Consider the following 14,921-nt stretch of genomic DNA (forward strand, 5'->3'; position numbering starts at 1 on the left):
GATGTAGTTGTTTTGATTTCTGTATTTTCTACACTTTGAGGTCTATGTGTACAGTTGCCAATTATGTTGTTAATAAGAGGCGCTTGCAATGAAGAGGTCACTGGTCTTGCAAAATTCTACCATGCCATCTCTGGCATCATTCCGTTACAAAGGCTATATTTTCCAGCTACTTATCCTTCTTCTTTGTTTCCAGCCTTTGCATTCGAATCACCAGTAATTATCAATGCATCTTGATTGCATGTTTGATCAATTTAGACTGCAGAATTTGGTAAAAATCTTCAATTTCCTCTTTTTCGGCCTTAGTGGTTGGTGTGCAAATTTGAATCACAATTGTATTAATTGGTCTTCCTTGTAGGCACATGAACATCATCCTTTCACTAACAGCATTGTACTTCAGGATAGATCTTGAAATGTTCTTTTTGACAATGAACATGACTCCATTCCTCTTCAATTTGTATTTCCCAGCATAGTAGACCATAAGATTGTCTGATTCAAAATGGCCAATATCAGTCCATTTCACCTCACTAATACCTAGGATATCAATTTTTATGGGTTTACTAATGCTCAGGATATCGATCTACCATGTGACTGTCAGTTTGTGTACTGTGGTGGTTTGCATGATAGTGGAAGCTTTGCCACTGGTACTTCACCCTTGGTGGACAGGTTTCAGTGGAGCTTCCAGACTAAGGCAGACTAGGAAGAAGGACCTGCCAATCTACTTCTGAAGAAATTGTCCAGTGAAAACCTTATGAATAGCTGTGGGACAATGCCTAATATAGTGACACGACATGAGCCTCTCAGGTTCGAAGGCACTCAAAATACAACTGGGGAAGAGTTGTCTCCTCAAAGTAGAGTTGACTGTAATAACTTAGATGGGCAAAGCTTCCAAGGCCTTCATTTCCTGAGGAGACATGACTCAAAATGGGGAAAAACAGCTGCAAACATCCATTAAGAATCAGAAAGTTTAATGATGAAGTATGAATCTAGGAAAATTGGGAGCCCTCAAAAATGAAATAAAATGCGTAAAGATAGATATCCTATGCTTATGTGAGCTGAAATGGAGAGGTATTAGCCATACACTACATTAAGAAAGATAAATCAAGGTTGGAATCCGTTGTTTAAAAAGTGGCAATATTTAAAATATTTTCTCCCCTCTGGAATATACTATAGGTAAAAACATAGTACTTTCTTGCCTCAGAAACTATTCTGTAAATACTGCCAATGCTTAGACACTTGTTATAACTGTCACTTTTTGAAATGATAGGAGCCTACAACTGATATAGACTCAGCTCTGCATTGTAAATGAGAAGACATAATACATAAAGGCAGAGGTGAAGCCCTGTGATAAGGAACTCTCTATAAAGTGGTTGTCTGATCAGTTGACTTTGAAAGATCTTCCTATTTTCTAACTCAATATAAATAAAAAAAAACTAAAACTGAACATTTTTCTTCAGAAATAAAACTGCGAGGACATTATCAAAAGAAACACGTATCTAGAAATTCACGTACATCATATTTAACAGAAATTTTCAAATAAAAAAATAGCTACCTCATTTATTTCATTGGGTACAAATTCAAAAGCGATCATCGTGGCTGTTTTATCCAGAGAACAATGAGAATTTTTTTTAATTGATCCAGAATAAAGCTCATATTTTTTTAAATTATGCGTAATGCTAAAAACTGCATATAAAATGATAAATTTGACCTGGAATGGTATCTAAGACTATGTTACTAAAATTTATCAGAGTAAAAGAGAAATGCAAATAGCTTCCCTATGATTTATCCAATATTTGAATTAATAAATTATTACGTGCCCACTGTGAGCCAGAGCCCTGGTGATGCAGTGGTTAAGAGCTCAGCTTACCCCATGGGGCAGCTCTGCTCTGCCCTATAGAGTTGCTATTAGTTGGAATCAACTTGATGGCAGAGGGTTTGATTTTTTGTTTGTGAGCCACAGAGTGTTCTAGACATTGGAGATACAGAGAAGACAACTCAAGTAACTTAAAAGTTGGTTGGAGAAAGGGCACATAAATAACATATTTGTTGCCATATCAAATACACAGGTATTAAAGGTATATCCAAATTTAATGAAGAATTATTAAAAAAATTTGATTACCCTTCATATATGAATCATAGTTGAACATATAAGTAAAGTATTATTTATTCATGTAAATAAAGTATACTATATTGGGATTGTAAATCATATAATCTGGATATACAATAATAATCCCTTAAACCTAAACATAACTATAAAATCAAACGTTATTGTTGTTGGATGCTATCAAGTCGGTCCCAATTCATAGTGACCCTTTGCACAATAGAATGAGATACTGCCTGGCCCTGTGCCATCCTCACAATCATTGTTATGCTTGAGTCCATTGTTGAGCCACTGTGTCAGTCCATGTCATTGAGGGTCTTCCTCTTTTTTGCTGACCCTCTACTTTACCAAGCATCATGTCTTTTTCCAGGGACTGGTCCCTCCTGGTAAAATGTCCAAAGTACGTGAGATGCAGTAATGCAATAATGCAAACGGTGTGCAAATAAAGTTAAATCTAAAGTGTTAGGGGAATAATCTAATTTGGAACAGTTGTGTGATCTGAGGCTTATATTTGTTTTAAAAAATATTGGGAAGTGTTTAGTTATGTAAAAGTCCAACCTTTGGTAAGATGTTTTCCACTGAGATCCTCTACCACAAGGAATAGCATCATCCATTATTTTACCTCTTTGAACGTTGGGTCCTATGCTTATACTTTTGTGATAGTGCAGAGGAGAGGCACTCCACTTAATTTTTTTTTTTTCTTTTTGGTTATCAATCTCAGTCAATGGGCATTTTCTCTGAGCATTTTGAAGTAATTATTATCTTCTCATTCTGTTTTTGTTATTGAGAACTGTGTAGGTAGTTTATGAGGGTAAGTCAAAAAGTATTACTACTAGGGTTCCAGTTCTTAATGCGCAGGTTTCCTCTGAACAAAACATGTGTCTGTAATCAGCGGATGGCTGCAGACAAGTTTTCTCAGCAATAGACTTGTCTTAGTCTCATTAGAGGAGCCCTGGTGGTGCAGTGGTTAGGTGTTCACCTGGTAACCAAAAGGTCGGCAGTTCAAATCCACCAGCTGCTCCTTGGAAACTCTATAGGGCAGTTCTATTCTGTTCTGTGGGGTCACTATGAGTCAGAATCTACTTGATGGCAACAGCTTTTGGTCTGGAGTATGACTAGGGTGCCGTCAACAAAACGGATGTCTTCTGTGCCATGGGGGGGAATTTTTTTTTTTTTTTGAAGTCAGGGCTAATATCAAATTTTTAACAAAACCCAAGTGGACATCTTCCCCAATCATTGAAGATTTGCAACAAGTTTATGTGAATGTTGTCCCACGTAAAAAAAGCAGTTTTTAGATGGATCAAATGTTTTAAGAAAGGTCGGGAAGATCTCAAAAATAAGACAAAAGCGGGAAGACCTCTCAGAAGGTTACGGTGACTGTTTTGGGGGATTCCAAAGCGGTAATCTTGATAAGTTTTCTCGAAGGACACAGGACAATCCCAGGAGCTTATTATGAAGAAGTTTTAAGAAAATTGAAAACTGCATTGGTGAGAAAAAGGTCAAGAAAGTGTGCTGAGGGTTTTTTTTTTTTTAATCACGACAATGCACCTGCTTATTCTTGGAGGATAGCAAGGACTGTCCAATGAGAAGTTAATTGGGAAGCCTTACCCGATCCACCCAACAGCCCTGATCTTGCCCCTTCAGACTTCTTTTTGTTCCCAAAACTCAAAGAACATTTACAAGGACCACAACTGGAGTCCCTCAAGGATACCAAAACTGTGGTTTTGACATGGTGTAAATCAAAGTGCAGAATTCTTTGGGGAAGGGTTAGAGAAATGGAAACACTCTCCTTCAGAAGTATATAGAGCCTAGATGGAGAATATGTCCAGAAACAATAGCTTCACATTTTGATATTTGTGATTAATAAAATTTTCTGTAACTTTGTAGTAATACTTTCTGACATACGCTCGTGTCTTTTGCTGCTGACCACTTTTAATATTTCCTTTTTGTCTTTGGTGCGTAAATTTAAAATATGTTTAGGTGAACATTTATTTTTATTTATCCTCTGTGGATTCATTGTGTGTGCTGGCTTCAACCGAAAAATTTTAGCCTTTGCGTCATTTTTTAGATCTTCTCACTCTATCTTCCAAGTTTTATAATCCTTCTTTTAAATGTCCTGACGCTTGGGTCTTTGGGCAGTATTCTGGGTTACTTATTCAGTTCTGCGGTTCACTAATTGTTGTAAATTGTTTCATATATCTCTTTGATCAGTTCAGGATTTCTCATTTAACTATATACATAATATTTTCAAATCTGCCTTTTATTCCACAATTTCTAAAACTTTCATTTCAATCATCTTAATTATTTAAAGATATTGACAAATTTATTTTGTATCTCAAATTTAGAATTTTGAATCCTAAATTCAAAAATTAGGGATGGGGGGTGCTGATTTTGGCAATGTATATTTCTGTTGACTTTTAATCAAGATGGTTTGGGATTTGTTGTTATTGTGCGCTCATATCTGCTTAAACCTGTGTTGAGGAGGTGCTACATGAGAAGTTTCTCCATCACAAGGAATAGCATCATTCATCTTCCATTAGAAGATTTGTGTCTTCATTTATCAGCTACCTGAGGGCGTTGTCAAATATGGCTTTTTTTTGTTTTGTTTTTTCCTTGACTTGGAGTTTATTAAGATCCTCAGGAATCTTAGTATGGATTCGAACAAACATGAGTAAGTACCAGTCTATCATTACAAACCACCATCTGGGTTCAATTTCCAGCCAACACACCTCATGGGCAGCTACCACACACCTTTCAGTGGAGGCTTGTGTCTTGTATTTGATGCTGAACAGGTTTCAGCCAATCTTCCAGGCTAGGATAGACAAGGAAGAAAGGCCTGGTTACCTACTTCTGAAAAATCAGCCAATGAAAATTCTATGGATCACACTGCCCAATCTGCAACAAATCATGGGTGTGGTGCAGGGCCAGGCAGCATTTCAGTCTCCTCTGCATGAGATACTCATGAATCAGGGGAGAACGTGACTGCAGCTGACAACGTGGTTGCAAATATTTTGGAAGAATTTTTATATTCTTAGTGCCAAGGCCCAGAAAAGCATGTTTTCTTGTCACTTTCCTTTTAGTAGTTTATTTTTTTTCTTTTTTCTTGTCTATCCTTTCACTGAATAGCCCCTGCTTTACTCAGGGTTCTTAATTCCTAAACTTACATGAACCTTTTGATGTCCCTGTGGCTGTTGCTACTGAAAGCTCCACGGTATTGGAAAGCAACATGCAATGCCAGGTCGGCCACTAGCTTTGATACTTGTTTGCCAATTTGAATTTGTGCTCCTGACTGATATTTGGACTTTGAGGTTTTTTCTTGTTTTTGTTGCCCTCGCAAGATTAACTCTGAATTTAACCCTTTTGTTACTATTGGTGTAACTGTATACCAGCCATTTTTTATGCCCCTGGACCTCATATGTAGTACGTTATTCCATTTCTAACGGACTTAGCATCAAGGTGCATCCCTTTTGAAATGTGTGAAACTCAGCAGACTGAGGTTGGAGCCTCATTGTTGTGTAGGTTAAGCATTCTACTAGATGATGTTTTCTAGATGTGTTAGTTTTGTGAACTTTTGCCTTTTTTCCCCTTTATTTCTGTGAGATAAGGCTTGCAAGCATGATTGCGGCTTCCCTATGGGATAGGTGGAAACACTGGTGGCATAGTGGCTAAGTGCTCTGACTGCTAACCAAAAGGTCGGCAGTTCGAATCCGGGAGGTGCTTCTTAGAAACTCTATAGGGCAGTTCTACTCTGTCCTATAGGGTCGCTATGAGTCAGAATCGACTCGACGGCACTGGGTTTTTTTTTGGGGGGGGGAGTTATGTGATAGGTTAGGGAGCGCTAATGGGTTTGTTTTGGTGTTTCTGCATCATATTTGGAAAACCAGAGGATTGCCATGTAACCTAATGGAAAGGCGCACAAGATAAGCTATCTATTTAGTTCTTATTGGTATATTGTCGTGCCACAGATCTTGATGCCACAATGCCACATGCCTTATTGGTAGCTTGTGTTACTAGATCATATATCTCAAAATACTTAACTCATATAAAAATTCAGAATGACCTTTGAATAAGCATACCATAACTAGTGAAAACACATAGAATCACAAAAATGTTTTTAAAAAATGAAAATTTAACTATAAAAGGGTGAAAATGATGATTTTAGGTTTAACCATTACTCTTCAGTGTTTCATTGTGGGAGAGTTTTGTTGTTCCTGTTGTTAGTTACTGTCAAGTCAGCTCCAATTCATGGTGACCTTATGTATAATAGGACAAAACTTTGTCCAGTCCTTCCACATCTTTATGATTGTTGGTATGTTTGAGTCCGTTGTTGTGGCTATTTTTTCAACTAGTCTCATTGAGGGTTTCCTTCGTGTTTGCTGGCCCTCTATTTTACCAAACATGAGGTCCTTTTCTAGCGATTGGTCTTTTCTGAAGATTTTTTCCAAAGTAAGCAAATCAAAGTTTTGCCACCTTCACTTCTAAGAAACAACTTCTGGTTGTATTTCTTCCAAGACTACTTGTTTTGTTCTTTTGGCAGTCTACTATATATTCAGTATTCTTTACCAGCACCACACTTTGAAGGCATCAATTCTTCTTCTTTCTTTTTCATCATCTAACTTTCGCGTGCATATGAGGAGCACACATATGGGAGAGTTTACATAATGCATGTTCTGCTACATTACAGGAAACAAAAGATCCTACAGAAAATTTTCAACTACCCACTTTAAGCTTCAGATTTATTGTTCTCAATAACAAATCTCTATTTCAGGAAGCGTCAAGAGTGAATCTGATGCATTTTGAGGACTATTATTGCCTAAGAAATTGTAACACCCTATTCTGAAATATGAAACTCATATATATAACCCAAATAAAAAGAAGTGACTTTTCACTTGAGTACCAGTCAAGACAGTGTAAATCTGAAACCATATTCCACTAGGCACTTTAAATATTTTCTTTGTCATATGCTGTTGTCATTAATAATATGTGAAAGTGCTTATGAAATAGTGAGCAAGTGAAAAAGCAGGCTCAAAATGATATGCTGGTATGATCTGAATTTTGTTTAGAAATATATATGTATGTGGGTGTGTTTGTGTGTGTGTTGTATGTTGTGCATGTTAGTTGCCGTCAAGTTGATTCGGATTCATGACATCCTCATGTGTGCAGAGGAGAACTGTTACATATGGTTTTCAAGGCTGTGACCTTTCGGAAGCAGATCATCAGGCCTATTTTCTGAGAAGCTTCGGGTGGGTTTGAACCACCAACCTTTTGGTTAGTAGTCCAGCGATTAACCATTTGTGCCACCCAGAAACTCCTTATATGTATGTATATGTGTATGTATGTATAAACCAAAAAAATCAAACCCATTGCCGTGGAGCCAATTCCAACTCATAGTCACCCTATAGAACAGAGTAGAACTGCCCCATACAGTTTCCAGATAGCAGCTGGTGGATTCAAATTGCTGATCTTTTGGTTAGCAGCTGAGTTCTTAACCACTGCCTCACCAGGGCTCTGTGTGTGTGTGTATATATACATATAACTGTTTTTTTATATATGTATATATATACACACACACAAATATATACATACACATACATACAGATATATACTATATATATAAAATTATCTTTCTATATACCAAAAATAATGGAAACCCTGCTGGCATAGTAGTTAAGAGCTATGGCTGCTAACCAAAATGTTGGCAATTTGAATCCACCAGAAGCTCCTTGGAAACCCTATGGGGCAGTTCTACTCTGTCCTATAGGGTCGCTGTGAGTCGACTCCATGGCAACAGGTTTGTGTTATTTTTGTTTTCTTTACCAAAAATATATCTCTGTGTAATGAAATTGAAGATGACTTTCATTTTATTATATATATACGTATAGTTTTTAAATAAATTTCTCTACTGAATAGATGGTTCATTTTTATTTGAGAAACAACAAAAATTATTTAATTATATATGCCCTTTGTGAAATTTTTCTTGTGATACTTTTGAAATAATGTCAGAAGGATGGATACTGGATTTCTGTGTTAGCTCCAAGGGAAGAATTTATCTTCCTTATTCAAATGGAGATGATATGGGAGAAAGACTTTGGGAGGCCTGTAGGGGGTATTTTTCTGCTTACTACTATAAATGAATGTATTTATTGAATCTTCCCATGTGCCTAGTGCTTTGGGGAATAAAGACATAAAAGTGATCTCGGCTCTTAAGGAGTTTATTTTCTAGTGACAAGACGACAGACCAAAAGGGAAAGACTGAGGGAACACTGGGATTAGCATTGAGATGTGAGGCAAATGGTCTTCTCTTTTGACCCTGCTACAACTAATGAACTTAGGCAAGCCAGTTAAACTCTTTTTTTGTGAGCTTCCTCATTTGTCAATGTCATTACTCTCCTACCTAATTCATGGTGGTATTTTGCTGATAAAACTTGATCACACACATAAAATAGTGCCTTGCAAAAACCAAAGCTGTATAGGTTAAGTGGTTGCACTTACTGACAGTATTCTGGAAGAGAAGTGAACTGAACTAAGCATTGCTTTATTTCTCAGATATAAACGTGTTTCTGAGATAACACGTTTCAGTGAACTTACTCTTTTTAAGTAACTTTATGAATGCATGTGGAAAGAATAGGCAGCTAGACTCACTGTTCTGTGCTCATAGACTAAAAATCTACTTTTCAACAACTATCTTGATTTTTTTTAATTACAAAAGAGACAGGAGACTATTAAGAGATCAACATAATTACTAGATAAACAATGTTTTTACTTCTATCTCAAACCATAATGTGACTAGGCGGGATTTTTGGCTGGGCAAATGTTGCAACACACCATAACTTATGTAATGAAAAGTCTGTGATTTCTAAGAGCACCAAGGGGAAATTTGCATGTGGTTAAAGAGTCTCTTGGGGGAAAATACTGGATAGTTTCCCATTCTCTATTTAACTTTTCTGTCGTTGAAACATTTCTAGTGATTGACCAGGAAGGTATTGCTGATATTGATGAGCAGAAATTGTTACCAATGTTCCATGGAGAAGAATTTATTATATGAAAGGGTTGTGAGTGGACTCTGTTGGTGAGCAAGACTCAATATGTTGCTTGCATTGTCATGGGAAGGGGTGTTACGAGTGGCATGACATTTGCTGAACCTAGAAACATTTCTTGACACCTCTGGATAATGAATATATGGTTAGAAATATTTACTGATAACTCCATAAGTAAAATACACTATAATATACACTTTGGGGAATATGTAAGTAAATATATGTGCAAAACATCCTCCAAGATTTACATGCTAGAAAAAAAAGTAACTTATTCATATTAACAATAATATTATGAAGCAGAAGCTGATAAGCACCAAATGTATAGATTATTTTTATAGACAATCAGATGATAGAGATACTACATCCATTATTTGGAACTGGAAATGATTCTACACAGGAGACAGCATTTGAGTAAAACCTTAAGCCTTGAAATGTAAAAGGTGGGTAGAAACATAGGGCAAGCCATTCATGACTCAGGACACTGGATAACTAAAATAAGAGAGTGAATAAAAAACAGATAATGGAGTTAGAGGGCAGTGTTGTGAAAAGGTTGGAGCTGGGAAAAACAAAAGGATGTAAAGGGAGGCTTGTGCCAGATTACCAAAGGCCTCTAATATTGAGTTAAAAATAAGGTGTTCATTATGTTTCCAGTAGGTACCAATAGAAAACATAAAGGGATAATCTGGCATTATGTAATAATTGCAGTGGGTTGAAGAGAGATCGCAATCAAGATGACCCATTGGAAGGTTTTATGTCACTGTCCAGACAACAGAGATAATGAGGTTGGAAAACAGAAGAGGGATAGTGGGAACAGTGGGAAAAGGGAAGATCAAACATATTACAACTGGCAACTGCTTGGTGTGCACAGAAAAGGGTTTTTGCTGTATACTTCAGGTACTGACTTTCTCATAGATTGAGCGTCTTTTCCTATCCTTCTGTTCCGTTTGTTCCCTTTTCTTCTTTAGTCTTTGACACTGTTGTCTTAGCTGCATATATCTTTTTTTTTTCCCCTTTTGGAGAAATGATTTTAAAGAGTAAAATGATATTAAAGGTAATACATTAGGCATCTATATTCTTACTACACAAAACTAATTCTAAAAATTTGGTGTTTTTTTTTAAATAATTTTTTATTGTACTTTAAGTGAAAGTTTACAAATCAAGTCAGCCTCTCACATATAAACTTATATACACCTTACTACATATTCCCATTTACTCCCCCCTAATTGAGTCAGCCCGCTCCCTCCTTCCAGTCTTTCCTTTCATGACTGTTTTGCCAGTTTCTAACCCCCTCTACCCTCCCATCTCCCCTACAGACAGGAGATGCCAACACTGTCTCAACTGTCCACATGATACAAGTGGCTCAGTCCTCATCAGCATCTCCCTCCAACCCATTGTCCAGTCCAATCCATGTCTGATGAGTTGTCTTCGGGAATGGTTCCTGTTCTGGGTCAACAGGAGGTATGGGGACCATGACCGCTGGGATTCTTCTAGTCTCAGTCAGACCATTAAGTCTGGTCTTTGAGAATTTGGGGTCTGCATCCCACTGTTCTCCTGCTCCCTCAGGGGTTCTCTGTTGTGCTCCCTGTCAGGGCAGTCATCGGCTGTGGCAAGACACCATGTAGTTCTTCTGGTCTCAGGATGATGTAAGTCTCCAGTTCATGTGGCCCTTTCTGTCTCTCGGGCTCATAATTATCTTGTGACCTTGCTGTTCTTCATTCTCCTTTGATCCAGGTGGGTTGAGACCAATCAGTGCATCTTAGATGGCCGCTTGTTAGCATTTAAGACCCCAGACGCCAACTTCAAAGTGGGATGCAGAATGTTTTCTTAATAGAATTTATTTTGCCAATTGACTTAAACGTCCCCTGAAGCCATAGTCCCCGAACCCCTGCCCTTGTTCCGCTGACCTTCTAAGAATTCAGTTTATCCCGGAAACTTCTTTGCTTTTGGTCCAGTCCAGTTGAGCTGACCTTCCCTGTATTGAGTTTTGTCCTTCCCTTCACCTAAAGTAGTTCTTATCTACTATCTAATCAGTATATAACCCTTTCCCACCCTTCCTCCCTCCCCCTTCTCATAACCACAAAAGAATGTGTTCTTCTCAGTTTATACTATTTCTCAAGATCTTATAATAGTGGTCTTACACAATATTTGTCCTTTTTGCATCTGACTAATTTCACTCAGCGTAATGCCTTCCAGGTTCCTCCATGTTATGAAATGTTTCACGGATTCATCACTGTTTTTTATCGATGTGTAATATTCCATTGTGTGAATGGTGTTATTTTTTAATCTTTAAAATGAAGAAATAAACATAAAATAAAACTAAAGATTGCATTATTCAACACCCTCCCAGTAGCAATTTCTATTCTGAACTTGATATATATGATCCATTTTTCTATTCCTATATCTGAAGTATTTTATATTTCTATGTAAATATTTAAAATTATAAATTAGTGAAGTCATGATGAATTCAAGTTCTGAAAATTACTTTTTCACTCAAATTCAAGAACAAACTGAATCATGAAAACGATGTTCAGTGACTGAGAGGTTAGTACAACCAGCAGAAATACAGTAGAAAAAAGATAGTAGGGGGAGGGGTTTGTGGAAGGAGCTGTATTAAAAGTTCAGTTTGGGACCTGTTGAAATTGACGTGCTTGTAAGACCTTTGGTGGAAAGGCCTAGAAGGCAGGTGGAGATGTGAAACTTAATTTTCAGAAATACATCTGAACTCATCCTAGAGCTATGGAAGTTATTCTCAACAGAAGTGACTATTAAAAGCATTTAGGATTCTGTTTTTTAAAGTGACTGCTTTAAACTTCAAAGTACTCCATATCTGCCTGTTCCTATTCTCATTTCTTAGACTTAAGATGAAAGGAGAAAAAAAAAAATCAAAGTATATTAAATTGCCTTGATATATGTAGGCCCTATATCGATGGCGCTGGGTTGGGAGATATATATATATTTAAAAAATATATACATATATTTTTTTCTGCATTCTTAAAAAAAAATTGTAGTAAATACCTACGTAACAAAATCTTTGCCATTTCTACAAACTTCACACGTACAGTTCAGTGATATTAACTATGTTCATCACTGCGTTCAACCATCACCATTAACCATTTCCAAAATTTTCCATCACCCTTAACAGAAGCTCACTGTCTCCTAAGCATCATGCCTTCCTTTCCCCCTCCTTCCTTACCCACCCACTCCTACCTATTTATATGTTTTAATAGAAATTGGGGTCATCCCAAATTAACACTAAAATTTTAAAATTTCCCACTCAGTTTGAAAGTTTAAAGACATTACCATATTTATGCATGCTATAAGGCAACAAGAAATGTTGCTCTAAGAGCACATATTAAAAATAAAGTCTTTCCTCAAGATAGGTAATAGACACTGCTTTCTTTTGAGGGTGTAATTTGTTTTTAATGTGTGTTTTTAACAGTGCAATTTCTTTTCTTTTTTGCATAAATGTAATCTGTTTTCACTTCTGTAATTTTGAACCAGACTTTAATTAAAATTTTATCCACAATCAGGCAAATAGCTTTATTTAAGTTTCTTATTTAATCCAAATTGAAGTGTATGCCTGAGAAGCTCTTTCCAAATAATTGGAAAGTGTTTTTAGTTTAACCTCAAGTGCTTTTATTTTAAAACTCATGTGAATAGGCATCTTAGCAATTACCTGAAATCTGTTCCTGAGCTTTTGACATTAAACAATTAAGCTTTATTTCTTGACTTTCAATTAGTATATTCACTATCCACTCCATGCTTCGTAAGTTGATTAATGAAACACCAGCGCAATTCCAATCCTGTCAAAATAATGGAAAATTCATGATGTTTGTTCTTAAGAACTGAATTTAAAGTGTTAATTCAGGCTGTGAGGCAGATTTTAGTACAGCGGATGATAAAGATATGGAGTGCGAAAGAGATGGGTAGGTGTTTCCAGAAAGGTGCTGAGAGGACTGTTGTGTGTGGGCTGTCCTAGACAGACTTCAAAACTACATGGGGTTTGGTCAGCTTCGTGGTAAGGTTATACAATATTTTTGACTATTGAGATGCTATAAAATATTTTGTCCAGAAACATTTCATCAGTTTTTCCAAATGCAAAGAACTGCCTTAATGATTTTTTTTGGCATCAGATGCTGCCTCCCATTCCTCTAGGAGCCAATTATTCCTGCTGAAACATTTGTTTGCTGTCATGTAGACATGGCTTAGGTGACAGAAATCATAGAATTTCAAAATATGAGCCCAGACAGAGAAAAAAAAAAAAATCTTTAAAGAGCCTTGGAGGCAAACAGAAACAGCCCACATGGAAAAATTGAACCAATGATGAAAAATTCCTCCTTTGATGTTTTACAGAGACAAATAAAATGTGGAAATAACGTTGCTCAAAGTAAATTTTCTTTTGTAGGTCTACGAAACTACCTCTACATGGGATTATGTGCTGCATGAGGTGAAAGGTTGAAAAAAAAAGGATTTCTGTAGAAAAAGTTTTATCATGAGCTCATTCACTGATACCACATAGCATACATGGGATATAGTGTCACTGACTGTTTTGGAATCAAATGAAGTCCTTAGAGCATAAATATCAGAAATAATTTGCACGTTGGTCCCTAGACCTAAAACATTTAAAACATCAATGAATGCAAATAATAATTTCAAAGAATTCTGAAATTACTGTTGCCTAGAGCTATCTTCACTGGTGCCTTGGAAATGCAGGAAGGTCAGGCTCTGTAGCTTACAACACTGCCACAACACAGTCATTAGCCAGCCCTTTTCTTCTTATTTAAATATCTTAAAGTAACCTGCTATGTCCCAGGACCATTGTAACCTAGACTTCTAGAGTGCTACCCTTCACTGTCTCTGCTTCTCCAGTTGGCACCCAAATATTTCAGTTAAATGTAAATCAATCACATTGCAGCCTCTTCTATTAATATGTTTTGGCTGGGTTGTTTTTCTCTTATCTTTCAGTTAACCTCAAAAACTTCTAGTTTTACTTGTTCACTATTGGTTATACTTGTCTTTTAGCAAAATTCTAGTCCTTTGGTGTCTTTCCTGAACTATCATTTCTTCCTTGGTGAGTTCTCCACCCCTTTGTTGTTGTTGTTGTTGTCATTAGGTTCCATTGAGTGGGTTCCGACTCATAGTGACCCTGTGTACAACAGAATGAAACAGTGCCCTGTCCTGCGCCATCCTTGCAATCGTTTTGTGCTTGAGCCCTTTGTTGCAGCCACTGTGTTAATCTATCTCATTGAGGGTCTTCCTCTTTTTCACTGACCCTCGATTTTACCAAGCATGATGTCTTTCTCCAGGGACTGGTCCCTCCTGATAACCTGTCCACCCCTTTACTCTGCTGTAAATAGGAGTACTACTTATCACAAAAGCAAATTCTCTCCACTTCAACAACTACCCCAAGAGAGCAACACTTTTCCAGAAATATTCTCCCCATCATCTATCACATTTCCTTACCTGAAGCTGCACATTATCCCAAGATAACACTTTCCCTAGGAGCCTGTTCCAAGACTTTGCTTTGCATTGCCTGTGACTTTCCAAAAGAGAAAGCAATGTTCACCAATTCCATCTTTGGATGCGTCAATATCACCTTCTTTGTCATTCAAAGAGTTCACTGTTCTGAAGTCCCACGTTACATAATGGAGTCAGAATCTAAATTTTAGTGAACAAACATCACAGTCTTTTCCACGTTTGCAAAATTTCCCCAAACTTCTGTAATACCCCTCTACCTCTCTCGATGACTATAGCCCTTGCGTTTCAACTTTCTCTTTCTTCCTTAT

The sequence above is a fragment of the Loxodonta africana genome, chromosome 2, assembly GCF_030014295.1.
Source record: "Loxodonta africana isolate mLoxAfr1 chromosome 2, mLoxAfr1.hap2, whole genome shotgun sequence".
In the NCBI taxonomy this organism is placed as follows: domain Eukaryota; kingdom Metazoa; phylum Chordata; class Mammalia; order Proboscidea; family Elephantidae; genus Loxodonta; species Loxodonta africana.